Raw genomic sequence first — 15,750 nt, forward strand, 5'->3', positions numbered from 1 at the left:
ATACTGGTGGTTGAGTCGTGTGGAAAGACCGCTTTGCCTTGTTCCTTTATGCATACTGACCATTCCACAGGTATGGTAATATAACGCAAAATCACATTAGTTAAATCAAACGGTTTTGCAAAGTGTGCATACATATATTGCATCACCGTTCTCAGGTACTACGACGCCTCTACGATTCAACTTCGTGAACGAGCAGATGAGAGACGCCGTGTTGCCGTGGTCTACATACGTCTCAAGGTTCTCAAAAACTTTCAAGAATGAGAGACGTTTGTGCTGATGGTTACTGGCGTCTGTTCGGTTAAGGCTGGAATACTGCTGTGTATAAACTTTCTATTATTTCACCCAATACAATATGTCTAACGGCATCTACCTACCCCCATCGACCTAACAAGGCACCATAAGAACAGCAAAAAAGGTTTAAGGCTCATAAACTTTAGTAATCAGATGGAAATAAATGCATTATATATATATATATATATATATATATATATATATATATATATATATATATATATGTGTGTGTGTGTGTGTGTGTGTGTGTGTGTGTGTGTGTGTGTGTGTGAAAAATACTGGAAAGTGCAGCGCCTAGAATGCGCAGGAAAATAATCTCTTGCAGGAATGACAGGCTTAATAGATTGTGCACATTAAATCCTCTGAACCATATGGAAGGAGACAAGTCCATCCAATATCTAGCAGACCAACCCACCTGCCAGGATAATCTGCGAAGAGGAATGCTGAAGTCAAAAAGTCTGGTTCCCGGCTAGCGACCAGGAAAATTTAGTCAGACACTGAGCTGATGGGGCAGAGTAAAGAGAGGTAAGGCAAACGCTGAACATATGACGCAGGCACTACCAGAACCCATGTTCCAATCTGTTAAGGGAAAGAAAACTGAGACTTGCCTCCTCCAACCAACACAGGATATCAATCTGGTCATTACAGTAATTTGCATATTATAAAACCTTTCTAATATCATTCTCTCTCTCTCTCTCTCTCTCTCTCTCTCTCTCTCTCTCTCTCTCTCTCTCTCTCTCTTATATATATATATATATATATATATATATATATATATATATATATATATATATATATATATATATAGTTCGGTTATTACCTTATCATCTAAAGGTCAAGGAAGAGCAGCCGCTGACCACTACCCTTGAGGTCTCTGGCACGACACCAGTGAGGAAGAACTCCCTCTCCTTCCTACCCAGGACAAGAAACTTTGGTCGACTTCTTAACAATTTTTCCTCCAGACGCCGGGAACCAATATCCCGTGAAAGGCCGCCGGGGACCTCACGAGTGGCAAGAAGTGCCGCGGCTGAGGGCCTGCCACTCCCCCAGGGCTCCGGCCACCCACCCACGCCTGCTCCTGACAACATATTCCACTACCTTCACCTGACATCACGTCACATTCTGCTGACAACATCACAGGTTACTCCCCCCTGACACCACCCCGCAGTACCTAAATCTAACACAACGCCACCTTCCACACACTGACGACTGTAAGTTGCCAGCTACAGAAAAAAACCCTCACATTTCCGTCACCAGGCATTACATTACCTTCTGCTGACGGCATTATATGTCATCTGCTGAAACTACTCTACCTTCTGCTGACGATCTTATATGTTACCTCCTGCTGACACTGTCACCTCTAGGCAGCAGTACATGTCATCTGTTGGTGATACTAAACTTCCTTCCGCTGACAACGTTGCAAGATACCTCCTGCTGACAATAATACAAATCATATGGTTCTGACATTATACAGAACCTGCTGCTGACAGCAAACAAGGCTTGATACTGATACACTACGGTACATTACCTGCTGCTGACGCTGCACACTGCGTGTTAACACTATACTTCCTGATACTCTGCGTTGTCTATAACTGTAAACTCCCTCCTGACGCAACACATTCCTTGCTGAACTGCCAATCTTCCAGCTGACAACAATACATACTACCACCAGCTGCTGACTCCATACACCACATTGTCTGCTGACACCACCGTCTACCAGCTGCTGACTAACTAAACTTTCCCAGCTGCCAAGGTTGTCACTCATTTAATTATAATGATTTAATTAACAGTTAATTACTATATCCCCAAAATCACTTTTTTATACTTTTTGCTCTTGAAATAATTTCAGTTTTCCCCTGCAGCGAGTCAGTGTAATACAAGTGCAAATGTTCATTTGCTTGTTGTCGTCTGTTGTAACGCTAACAATAAAACACTAACGAACATGTGTGTTACTCTTATGTACATTATTAGTAAATATCGGATTTTATCGACAGCGTCTGTTTGTAGTGTATACATAACCCACCTGACACGACTGAAACCAAAACGTGAATTTATATTTAACTATTCATGTTGTCTACACTGGCCATCAGACGCCAGGTTTCCCATCATAACTACAGTACACCTGATGATTCCTGTCACATTCAGAAAGTTTCAAGTACAGATCTACCTCAGTGAAAATTATGTCTGTGCTGAAGCACTGTATTTCTTCCCTTTTATTCCTCTGTTTCAAGATTTCTGGTTGTGTTTGCATCACGTTATGTTCAGCTTTCACTTCACCTGGCAGTCGTGTTCACCCTTGTAACAAATAACTTTAGTTTGACGTTACTGTCCACTTTACTTTCGACCTCCATCACTGTTCTCCTGAGCGTTAACTGTTACGTTATATCAGTAAACAAACATTTAAAAGTTTCAGTACATTATAACGAAACTTTCTCAGTATTACTTAAATTCAAATATGCAGTAGATCTTATACAGCACAATATTTCATATTTCTGTTTCTTGATGTAAGTGCAATACTCTACGTACTCCTGCTGGATCATGTGGCCAAGTGTGAGCTTGTTGGTGACGCGAAGACGGTCCCATGTGGTGACGATCGCTTTCCATCTGCGTCGACAGCTGAGAACTGATGATGACCTTCAGATATGGTGATCCTCCAGTCTGTATCCCTTGAAGAGGCATACATTGTCACCCTCCGCGTTATGCGTGACTTCCTGTACAGTCAGTCAACATAACCGGCACCTTCGGTATGGTGGTCGTCTTAAACATGTATCCCAGACCTACCTGCGCGTCTTCACCTCGTTCACCCGATCTCCACTCCACCTTCCTACCTCTTCTTAACGACCAGTCTAACGCTTTGAGGTCCAGTCTGAAGACCCATACACCCATCCCGCCCATCACAGGACGACCACATACCACCTACTTTCCACACGTCCTCCTGCGCATCAGCCAACCATACTTCCAATATTCTCGACTTGCCCCAGCCGCCCACGCCCCCTGGCCACCCATCAGCCCCAGCCACCCACCACCCTACCTACACAACACCGCCCGGACCAACATGCAACCATCCAGCGTGCATTAATCACCCGGTGAGGCCACAATTACGCGGCCGCATTAAACTCTCGTCAGCGACGCTTCCTCCCGGCCAGCCAGGCAGCCCATGATAACGCTGGAAGACGCTAGCTGTACCCATGACTGTGAGAGACTGGCAGATGCTATGAAATACAGTGAAAAGTATGAAACGCAGAGATAACAGGCACTGAGATGCAGCGGGATACAAGAAAGAAAGGCAGTTGAAAAGCTGGAGATACGATGCGCAACATGCAGTGAGAGACAGGAAACAATCAAGAACAGGAAGCAGTGAGGTAGAGCAAGGGCAGGATGAGGGGCGGGGCCAGAGAGACGAAGTAAGTGGCAGAACATGAGAGAGAGAGAGAGAGAGAGAGAGAGAGAGAGAGAGAGAGAGAGAGAGAGAGAGAGAGAGAGAGAGAGATGTGTCTGAGGGGACCGAAACTACAGAAAATAAGGATGGAGGTAAGTTCCTCTATGAAACCAAAACTAATGATAATGATAATCATAATAATAATAACAATAATAATAATAACTAGTGTTATAGATATCTGGGAGTGGATCTGGCAGCGGATGGAACCATGGAAGCGGAAGTGGATCATAGGATGGGGGAGGGGGCGAAAATTCTGGGAGCCTTGAAGAATGTGTGGAAGTTGAGAACATTATCTCGGAAAGCAAAAATGGGTATGTTTGAAGGAATAGTGGTTCCAACAATGTTGTATGGTTGCGAGGCGTGGGTTATGGATAGAGTGGTGCGCAGGAGGATGGATGTGCTGGAAATGAGATGTTTGAGGACAATGTGTGGTGTGAGGTGGTTTGATCGAGTAAGTAACGTAAGGGTAAGAGAGATGTGTGGAAATAAAAAGAGGGTGGTTGAGAGAGCAGAAGAGGATGTTTTGAAATGGTTTGGGCACATGGAGAGAATGAGTGAGGAAAGATTGACCAAGAGGATATATGTGTCGGAGGTGGAGGGAACGAGGAGAAGAGGGAGACCAAATTGGAGGTGGAAAGATGGAGTGAAAAAGATTCTGTGTGATCGGGGCCTGAACATGCAGGAGGGTGAAAGGAGGGCCAGGAATAGAGTGAATTGGAGCGATGTGGTATACCGGGGTTGACGTGCTGTCAGTGGATTGAATCAGGGCATGTGAAGCGTCTGGGGTAAACCATGGAAAGATGTGTAGGTATGTATATTTGCGTGTGTGGACGTATGTATATACATGTGTATGGGGGTGGGTTGGGCCATTTCTTTCGTCTGTTTCCTTGCGCTACCTCGCAAACGCGGGAGACAGCGACAAAGCAAAAAGAAAAAAATAATAATAATAAACAGTTTATTGAACAAAACTTGAGCGAAACTTTTTTAAAGACACATTCAAAATATTTATATACAATATAATCATCTGGGCTATAATTTTGGGTGTGGATATCAGGGAGTTTCTACATCAATATTAAATGTAACCTAAAATTTACACTACGTCTGGAACAAGGTTGACCTTGTGGCGGTCTGAACGAGCTGGATGCGGTCTTGGTGCTGAACTGCACCTCGGGGACGAGTGATCTCTTGTGACAAAGGGTAGCGGTGGCGGGAATGGTGTTGAAAAGCATATTTTAGTTTTGGTCTCACGTATGATGTGAAGCATCTGGAAAGATGCCCTTGGTAGTACCAGGATTATTCTCAAAGAGGTCCTGAGGTATATATATATATATATATATATATATATATATATATATATATATATATATATATATATATATATATGTATATATATATATATAAGAGACTGAGTGAGTGAGATAGAATGAACAGTATATACGAGTACGGGGTGAGGAAGCTGTGGAGGTACGTGTCCACGGTGGAGGGGCAACATGGGACTGCTCGAGCCTAAAATTGAACAACTAGTAAATAAATGGGAGCTGGACCAATAACGGCAACACTGTTACCCAGTTGACGGGGGTGGGTGCGAACTGTGTGTGTGTGTGTGTGTGTGTGTGTGTGTGTGTCATGGGGAGAGACGCTTACTCTTGTGTTGCCCTGCACCTTGACCTTACACATACATATACCAAGTCAACCTTATGCATGCAAACACATACAAAACCCAGCTTACGCCAGGTGCCCCTTTATCGACCAGCCCGAAAGGGGATGGTAAACAACTGGGTTGGCTGTGAGCCAGCTGCTCTGACGATGACTGGAACTCGGGCCCGTTAGAATGCGAGTTGCAACTACACTACGGTGTGTGTGTGTGTGTGTGTGTGTGTGTGTGTATGTGTGCACTGAGGTAGTGGCAACACTATCTGCACATATGAGACACTTATCAACACCATCTTCTCTTAGAGAAAACGACGTAACAGTTGTTAACATGCATAGCACGTGACACACAAATGTCAACATCTGCACGTGATACACCTGTCATCACCAGCTACACCTGACACACCTGTTACTTCCAGCCACCCATGACGCACATCTGTCAAACACTTCAACGACATTATTCTTGTTCACGTCTTGTACAGCGGACGATTAACGATGAAATAAACTAATAAGGTAGTGAGGACAGTTGATATATTACGATTGGTTATCCAAACTGGTAAGAAAACGAACATCCTTACCAGTTTTCCCGCAACAGACAGCTTTATTTCCAAGACGGAGGCGTGGCTGCTGTACCCAGGCATAGCAGCCGTTGGGAAACAACTGTTGCCAGATAAGGTCATCATAATTCACACCTCACATTTCCGCATGAGGTCATTATCATATTTCCCAGGTCGCTAATGACCCAGACATTACGGTCTTGTCCCGGGGTGTAAGTAAAAACAGGGGAGAGAGAAAAAAATGTACAGAGAATTGTTCATAAAGGGACGGGAAAAAAATCGTGGTTAATATTACCTTGTAAATTTACAAAAATATGTACAGAGAAATGGTAGTACGAGCGGAGTGCGGGCGCCAGTGGACGCGGCGGGTGTGAGGGTAGGAGAGTCCAGAGCTCAGCACGGGGTACAGAGGAAGGTCTGGATGACCCACACCACAGAGGCAGTAATGGATGTTTACATGCATTTATCAGACATGGGATCAACCATTATAATCACCATTAAAGGTTGGCAGCAGGATCTAACCCCAATATTATAGTTCATACTAAATAAAAGAGAGAACACACACATACACACACACACACACACACGTCTAGCTTGAAAATCAGCGTGGACAACAAGTTATCAGCCAGTGTAATCGGTCAAGAGTTGACCTTTCCTTTCGTGAATCAGTGAGAATGCGGACGCACGCGCAGGTGCTTTATACGTCATGCATCTCCCTCTTCCTAACCCCAACAGTGATAATCACAGCATAAAATATAACACATGATAAACGTAACATACGGTCATGAAACAGCGACCTGTTTGTTCTCCAGCCAGTGTTTCCAGTGTAGACCGCAAGTGAAATTTACAAAGAACTGTACAATGAAAACCTCATCGATGTAGTAACCATATGCGAGGTAAGAAACATAACATTTTCAACAAGATGGTATCTGAAGATCATATATCATCCACCATACATCATACGCCGGCAACATGTGTTGGAAATTACATCCACTGAAGCTAAACGACCACAGAAGCAGCAGCAACGTCCATGTTTCCTACTGCGTCACAGGCATTATGTCCAGGACCACCACACACTCGCCTGGCTGAATCTGGGGAAGATATCTCTACACACGTGAACACTCCTGTCCTACCGTGCATGTGTTCGCTCGCCTGTACCCTAGTCATTAATGCCCCAGTCAACAGTCAACTTTATATAACAGTTTTTCATCATGTTTTAGTACTATAATTCCTAGTCTGACAGTTTTCGTGTTTTCATGATATATTTTCATTTTCATTTTCTGTTTATTCATGAGGTGAACACGTATCTCTTCTCTCAGTAATCAAGCAACTTTCCAGGTCTACACAAAGTTCTAGCAACTTTCCCCTTTTTTGTATGATGACTGAGAAACTTTTTTGATTTCCGGAAGAGTCTGGACACTGACTCTACGTATACTACTACTCTCTCTCTCTCTCTCTCTCTCTCTCTCTCTCTCTCTCTCTCTCTCTCTCTCTCTCATACACAAACAGAAATTGGCGCAGTTGTTTCATTCCTAGCTGATGGATGAGAACCTTGTGATTTGATAGGCCGGTATGCAGAGCGAGTGTAACTACCCATGTAGGTAATACCACGCTCTTTCTCCTACTTTCCCTGATATCAACACTCAGTCAGTTTCTCTTAACTTTCCCATTTCTCTCACTAAATCAACCTCACTCTGTCTTTACTCCTTCCTCTTGTAGTAGGAAGTTTCCTATCTTGTCCTTGCTCTCGTTCTAAAACCCAACCATTTTCTCTTTACCTCATTCTCTGATCCCAGTGCCATCTTTCCTCTCTCCAGCACACTCCCCGTCCTCCCTCCCTTGCCGTCCTAAAACTTCCCCCATAACACCCTCTCCCTCCTCTCTCACCCTCTACACTAACTTCCTGGCCAAGCCGATATTCGAAAGGTCCACAAATTTTGGTGTTTCAGACTTCCGCAAGATACAAGAGAGAGAGAGAGAGAGAGAGAGAGAGAGAGAGAGAGAGAGAGAGAGTACACAAATGCGATGCCTCACGAACTTCTCGGTGAATCATACTACATCAGCCACAGTGATGCTCTGGCCGGTACCTGCCTGGGTCGGAGCCTTCATGAACTAGCCATAACCGTGCAGGCAGAGCCTCATGTCATACCTGCGCACTGCTGGCCACGCTCCTCTCCTCGACACATACACGGCACACCAACGGTCGGCTGGCTGCCTCCATCATCAACACGCTCGCCGTGAAATCAGATTAAAACACATTTCATGGAGTCAACGAAAATGGGTAAGGATAAATAGTAATTAATCCCCTCTGGCCATTTATGGTAGTTGTTAGAGCGTGGACACACTGTGGGGTTCCCACACTGGAGTTTCAGGTGCATTAATAATTTCAATATTGCCAAGAATTGCTGTAAAGTTGGCTGCAAGGGCGGTACTGCTGTAGCTTGCGTATGGTATCTCAACCCTACGTACATACTAACAATTAATGAAGTAAGGTAAATGAATGGGTGAATTATCACCTACACCCGATCGTACCAGTACAGTACATGAATATATATTTACATATATACACAATATATAAGCATACATACAGCGCATCATCTTGCCATCAAACACAAGTTACACGTAAAATAACAAAGGATTGAAACAGGAAAAAAAGAAACTAACTTGATCAATGTTGATAATGATTATCGATTGGTGTGAAGCAGATCCTGGGAGAGACAGAGGACAGCTGATGGTGACGCCCTCCCTTCTGTCTCTCACCAAACTCCCTCCCACTTTTCCCAAACATCTGTATTCTCCCTTGACAACCCATCTCCTCCATCACCTTTCCTTTTAACAGCCCAACCCTTTCCTACCACTTCACCTCCTATCCCTCTCACCCTGAACAGCCCTCCCCTGGTGTTTCCAAGCCAATGGTCTCCTGATGGATTAAAAGCTGGTTCAGTCCGCCGAGCAGCAGCTGTCTCCAGATGGTGAGACACTTAACATCAACGCCAGCTGCCGCAAATCGACCCCATGAGTCTAACCCTAGAGTAACAGGGTGCACCCCTGGGCATAATGACTCTTAAGGTTCAGGTCAAAGGCCAGGGCATCATATCCGGGTCATATTGTTATGGTCGAGGATCAAGGGGTTGACTATGTCATACCAGTAACCAGATGTCTACATACTGGATGACTTGATAATCATCACGGGCTGCCTCAAGATGTGAGATGAAATGTGGTGTCAAATGAGTGGATGATCAATCGCAGTGTTAGACAAATGATTTAGTTTTGATTTAATGTTAATTATCTGGGGAACGCCAATCCCACTATCTGATAAATCTTACCTCCTGAACCTTAACCATATTCATGACCCAAAACCAACCATCCACAAGCATTCACATAAATCATTGTTCCTTTTATATGTACGCGATTTTAGAAACAAAGCTCAAGTAAAACACATATACACACATTATTACTAACAAAATGAAGTGCCCTCTACGCTTAACACACAGTACTTTTGTAGATATAGTGCAAAAATACAGTCAAGCAGGATACGATGGAAATCTGTTTAAGTAGGTTCCGGGCGGCGGACGGCCTAACATGCACCAAGGGAGTACTTCTCGCAACTCTGTTGCTCAGCTCTGTGCTAATTTCACATGCACACCCGAGACTCGCTGCGAAAATTTGTGTTGGCTTACATTAACTACAAAAAGCACGTCTGAAGAAATATGGAGGCTAAGGCAGAAGGCGGACCAGCTGCGTGAGTGTCTTATCTCGGCCTCAGTGGCTGCGTGAGGGACTTCAAGCTTGGCCTCGCCAGCTGGTAGCTGGTGAGGTTGCCATTTCTTCACGTTTATAGTCATCTTCAGGTCATCAACAACCGACAGTGGGCCTCCATTGCTGGCCTTCTTAAAAAGAATTTTCGCACTGTCGGGTCTACTAGTGGCAGTGCACCACAGAGGGTGTTGCATCCACGGAAATGAAACACAAACCTCGCCTGAACCCTCAACATTTTTCATACAACACAAAAATGGTGTTTCCGCAGGCAAGTGATTTTGGGGGTTAAATTATGATTACAGAATTTTCAACTCGAAATTTCTGATACGAGTTAAATTCCGGAAATTTGCTTAGTGATGCATTAAACTAGGGTTTCACTGAAAAGTGAAATTTAACTAAACTCATTATTTTGAAATACCCAAATTCTAAATACAGTATTTCTTTCGCAAGCCAAATTAAAATAGAAAAAAATTATTTTAATGAAAATACATCATTAAATACAAAAGCCTCATCAAATTTCCCCTCCTCCCCTACCGCGCCATCATCACTGCTTGTTAAACGCTGGCAACGGCTTCCTCAGCCGGGGACCACGCAGCAGTTCCCTGCAGCTACCGTAATTAATATCTAACCCTTCCCCCCCCCTCCCCCCAACTCCCACTTCCAAACCTAAGAGGAGGTTATGGAGGGGGGAACGTAAATGATTACAGCGTTACGTATGATAGCTGACTGCATTACAAACAGCTCAGTCATATATGAAGATGAAAACATTGTGACATGCGACTTGCTTCGCGACACAGTCCTGTTCAAGCCACTCTCATCCTAATGATCCTTTTTGTTGAAGTCATAAGCTAATGTAAAGACCGTCAATGCACGAGCTGGTTGGCGCTACAGCGAATGCATCAGCGACGGTGAATCAAAAGAAGAAAAAGCAATAAACAAGAAGTAAGCAAAATGCACGTCTCAACCACGCAGTTCCTTCCTCCTGCAGGTGCGGTCCCAAGACCATGCCAGGCGGAGCCCGTGGTTGACCCATTCATTACCGGCTTGTTGCCCCTCCATCCGCAACACAAACACACGGAGCCCCTCCCTACCCACGTCTGCAGCCTCAGTCTCTCCTTCCTGTCTTGTAACAGTAAAGTCACGACAGATACAGGTCTCCCATGCCCTACCAGCAGGTCCCGCCAGGCCAGTGGGCTGATGGTTCCACTCCTGCTGAGGCAAAGATGTCCCCCTTCATCCTATGAAATCCATGTCCAAGTAATCCCCTATTACCTTATAAAATTCATATTTGATTAATTAAGTTTTTGAAGCTGCAGGTAATATTTCTACATCCAAGTTTCCATTCGAAAATCCAAGTATTTATATATTTTGAGGTTCTGTTGGGAGCACAACGCACATAACACAAAATACACGTGAACATAACTTACAAAACCTTTCCGTAAATATGGATATCAAAAACACAGCGTCCAATTTCAATTTTCATATTATCTGTAATCCGACGAAAGTAATTAACTTACTTTAAAAACAGATTACTCTGATCATCACTTAAGCTACACAAGACCGCACTGCTGGAATTACATAAAAAAATGTAAACTTCAAAATCCTAAACTGGAAGCGTACTTCAACAGTGACAGCAGAATTTTCATATGAATGTTCAGTCTATGATTAATCTGACCGTATCTCTTGTGTCAGCAAGGGTAGCGGGGGAGGTTGCCAGCCCACTGTAGCAACCCCTGAGTGCCAACAAAGGTAGTGGGGGGAGGGTGCCAGCGCAGGAGTAGCACTGTAGCGTCCCTCGTGTGTCAACAACAGCCGATGGGAAAGTGTCAGCCTAAAGCCGGCAATGTACCGTCCTTCGAGTGTCAACAAGGGAGGGTGACGGTCGAGGGCTGACACTAGATCGTCCAGTGAGTTACAACAAGTGACGGAGGGGTGGGTGCTAGCCCCAGGTGACAATGTAACGTCCCCCTAGTGTCGGTGGAGGGTGCCAGCCTTGAGGTGGCACTGTAGGATCCCCTGAGTGTCAAGAAATGTCGGAGGGTGAGCCAGCTTATAGGTGGCACTGGTAAGGGTAAGGTACTCAAGACCCACGGTCGCTTATTAGAGATGGTCCAGCCTTCCCCTAAACAGCATCTTACGCTATACGTCCCGTCATGCCATGTTCACGTTGCGCCCGCTCCAGGTTCACGTCTCACCACATCACACAACCCACCACGCCCTGTCCAAGCTGCGCCCGCGCTATGTTCATATCCAGCCAAGCTTACAACACCCCCTACAATGCGCCGACACCAAGCTAAGTCTGGCCCACGGACCACACCGAGCCACACCCACATTGCAAGCACTCTCGCCTGCCACACCCATATCTTGTAACTCAATCCTTAAAATAAGCTCCTTTTATATCATAATTCGATCTCTGGACTTACGTCTGTGTAGGCACCAAACACTTTCTCCACACGTATACGTCATATACCTAGCAGCGGGGGGTCTTACGTTCCACAGTTTACCAGAAGTTGGGTTCATCAAAATAAGTTATTGGGACAGTGAACTGTTGCCAGTCACTGTTGATAGCACTCACCGCTCAGTGCCACATTGATATAACCGTTGTTCTCCTGGCTCACTACTCACCACCCAGATATAAAGCAATTTCCCAAAGAAATTTACGGGCACAGTAAGCGGTGGTCCAGCACTATCTTGCCGCAACACGATCACCGGCCAACAGTTCTCATACAGGCGGGGAAAATCCCTTAAACCCCCAGCTATAATCCCATCAGCCGGCCTGCCACTCCCTCCTATCCCCCTCCTCGGCACAAGCGGGGCAGGTGCGGCGACACCCACCAGGGCAGTGGGATGGCTGGTGGGCTTTCTAGGGAGGTGTGGGAACAGAGAAGTAGCACAGGGAGGAGGAAGAGAAACGGATGGGAGAGGATATGGGAGAGGATAAAGGAAAAGAACAGATGATGATGATGATGATGATGTAAGATAGATCGAGGGAGGGAGAAGAGGAATGCCAAATTTTAGTCAGGTCAAGACAGTGGAAGAAGACAGCCAGAGATAAAGCAGTACATATCCTACCTCCCAGTGGCCCCAGTGGGTGGCTGGAAGGTCGAGTAGGGGGAAGAACATGGGAGCAACAACTCGAGTTATCTTCGCTGGGAGAAAGGATAGAAAGTCCCTATACGATCTCTATAATACTTATGCCTTATCGCTCACAGACTGAGCATTGTGTGAACAATAAATGTGCTGGGGATACCGGTACAAGTCGAATCAAAATCGTGGCAAGTGGGAGGGGAGGGGGTGAGGTTACAGTAGCTAGAGGGAAGGGAGGTAATGGAAGAATCACACACAAGATTTGGAACCACTACTGTGGCAAGGTTACTTATCTTGCAACCATGACGGGGTAACACCAGGAGTGCGTCACATGCCAGAATGATACCTCACTGCGTTAAGAATGGAAATCCTGGACGGATAAGTAAGCAAAGAGAAAATCAACGATAAATATCAGTTCAGCGTATTACAGCATCATAGTAGGCTACGTGGAGGAAGACAGAATAGTGGGGTGTAGTGGGAACCCAGCAGATGGTGACGCCGTTTGGTACGTTACACTAACAGCTGTCACACAACATGAACCCAGACATAACAGTTCCTTTTAACTCACCTTTAGTCACCATCATGCTTTCCTTATTTGCATGCGAAGGAAAACACTCTTAGAACTTGTTTCTTTGTTCTGTGAACTGACGTTAAAACTGAAGCAAAAATGCTGATGGTCTGCTGCCTGTATACCAACGCTCATCCGCCCGTCCGTCCGTCCGTGTGTGTGTGTGTGTGTGTGTGTGAGTGTGTGTGTGTGTGTGTGTGTGAGTGTGCAGAAATCATTTGCGTTTACTTGGTCATGTGTTCACATGCTAGTATCATATGTGAACTTACTCTTGGACGGTGCACGACGAGTCCTGACAGCACACAACACCACTACGGCACCACAACAGCACCATGATGAAACAAACCTATACTTACAGGAGGATAACGGCCACGCGCCCGTCGCTGCTGTACCAACCTGCAACACACAAACAGATCATGAGCACTCGTCACTTGGCGACACTCAGAGAACAAGATATATAAATGACATAACTTACTCTGATAACCACAAGGCTCTACACGTCCTACTGCAGGAATGGCAGCAGAATGATTACAATGTGTCATCAAGATTATATCTATAACACTCATACTGTATATATATATATATATATATATATATATATATATATATATATATATATATATATATATATATATATTAAGGCCATAAAGTCTTATCAAATATTAAGATAACGATAACTGATAAGATAATTTTCCTTAAAGACTATATAATTGAAAGGAAGGACGAAACCCCCCTCCAATCTGCTTAATGAACTAGGCCTATTAATACGTCTGATCAGTAGGCCTACTATCCATGTTAAGCGAGGAGTAATTGGTGGGGAAGGTATCCCTAGTTTGTTTGAGCACGAGGTGGGGGTTATCCAGGTGAGGGGAGAGGGGGGGGGGATGAAGGGATGAACCGGAGGAGGAGGATGTATGGACTTAGGCTGGATAGCGACTTGAGACGGTTTGGGGGAGATGACGACATAATATCAGAAGAGGATTACAGTGCTGGGGAAGAGTGTTAATGTGAGGCAGGGAACCTGGGGCTGCACGGACGATGCAGACGATGTGTTGGAGGATACTGAAGTCGGGAACGGTCATGGAGCAGCATCAAGGGAGGAAGCCGAGCAGCAACTGCAGCCAGGGGTAAGGCAGGTTGTTAAGGTGGAGGGACAGATATCATCTGCTTATGACAAGTTAGAGGGCATGCGTCAAGAGAACATGTAAAGATATGAAGTATGAATATGGAGGGCGAACAGTGAGGATGTCTGAAGAAGGAGAGATGGAAGGAGTAAAGTGACAGGGAGTAATGGGAGGGAGGGAACACAGAACCGGAGAGCGGACGGGAAAGAAGTTCTGAGGTGGACATAGAAGTATGGGGATGGAGGGGTGACTTTATGGTGGGGAGGAGCTGGAGGGTGTTAAGGAAGGGAAGATGGAAATGAATGGTGGATATAAGGTAAGCAGAAAGATAGTGAATGATGTGGAAAGAGAAATTATGGACAGAGAGGAAGGGAGGAATGTACAAGGACGGAGGGAGGGAGGCCGAACAAAAGCCTGAGAGAAACCGGACGGGAGGCAGTATACAGAAGGACGGCGGGCATGAACACAAGAGGCAGAGCTGACAAGTCGTATAAAACCGGAGGGAGGGGAAGGAAGGAGCCGAGATGAAGATGTTCCAGCAGGGGGAGGTCAGGGGTATGGTGGTAGGGCGGGGAGACAGGCTGGGAACACAAAAAGCAACAGCTGATGCTGTACACACACTACACTTCACGTCCCCACTATTGATCGAATGGCTTATAAAATGTTTTCTGCTCCATTTAAGATCTTGATTACATAATGGATCCATACCTAACACTTCAAACACATCCGTTCATCACAGTTAAAACGCCACTCCAGTTTTGTACCTTGCATACTGACGTGTACTATAGCCCTGTCAGGCAAAACCGCCAGATGTAATAGAAACATTATAATAAAAATCATTGTCAGAAAGATGACACATGGCTCAGGATCTCTGATAATACCAAGTGTTGTATCTCTCATCACGAGATGGTAACTTATAGTGAAAGACCAATAACAATAAATACATACATTGAGAAAAAAAGATAATATCCCGTAAATTTCGAGTTGGATTCTACAGAAGCGAAATAAATTGCAGGGCAGGATTTCCTAGGGACGGCGCCCCCTAGAGCTGCGGTAGTGCCCCTCGGTTGGTGGAGCCCACGTCCCCCCACCTGACGCTCACCCTCAGGCCACCAGACTGGTGAGAACCACATTACTATGGGGAAGGATGATAATGTACATGGGACGCGGGAGGGACACACAGAAATACATGAGGCACGAATGACACAAAGACAGGAGGAGACGCATGGGTCAGGAAGGACACAAACACGAGATACATGAGGACTTGAGGGGCAT

At 45.2% G+C, this 15,750-nt stretch overlaps 1 protein-coding gene across 3 annotated transcripts in view; it reads right to left on the reverse strand.

Moving 5' to 3' along the window:
* The window catches only part of LOC139756541 (inactive tyrosine-protein kinase transmembrane receptor ROR1-like), a 535,210-nt gene that overhangs the window by 93,507 nt on the left and 425,953 nt on the right, over positions 1–15,750 (reverse strand). Inside the window, exon 1 of one of the 3 annotated variants that reach the window (XM_071676099.1) lies at positions 13,708–13,735. The exons of the other annotated variants lie outside the window; for them this stretch is intronic. The gene's annotated coding sequence lies outside the window, so the exon portion shown is untranslated. Of the gene's footprint in view, positions 1–13,707; positions 13,736–15,750 lie in introns of those variants that run through there. 3 annotated transcript variants of the gene reach the window in all.

The sequence above is a fragment of the Panulirus ornatus genome, chromosome 22, assembly GCF_036320965.1.
Source record: "Panulirus ornatus isolate Po-2019 chromosome 22, ASM3632096v1, whole genome shotgun sequence".
In the NCBI taxonomy this organism is placed as follows: Eukaryota; Metazoa; Arthropoda; class Malacostraca; order Decapoda; family Palinuridae; genus Panulirus; species Panulirus ornatus.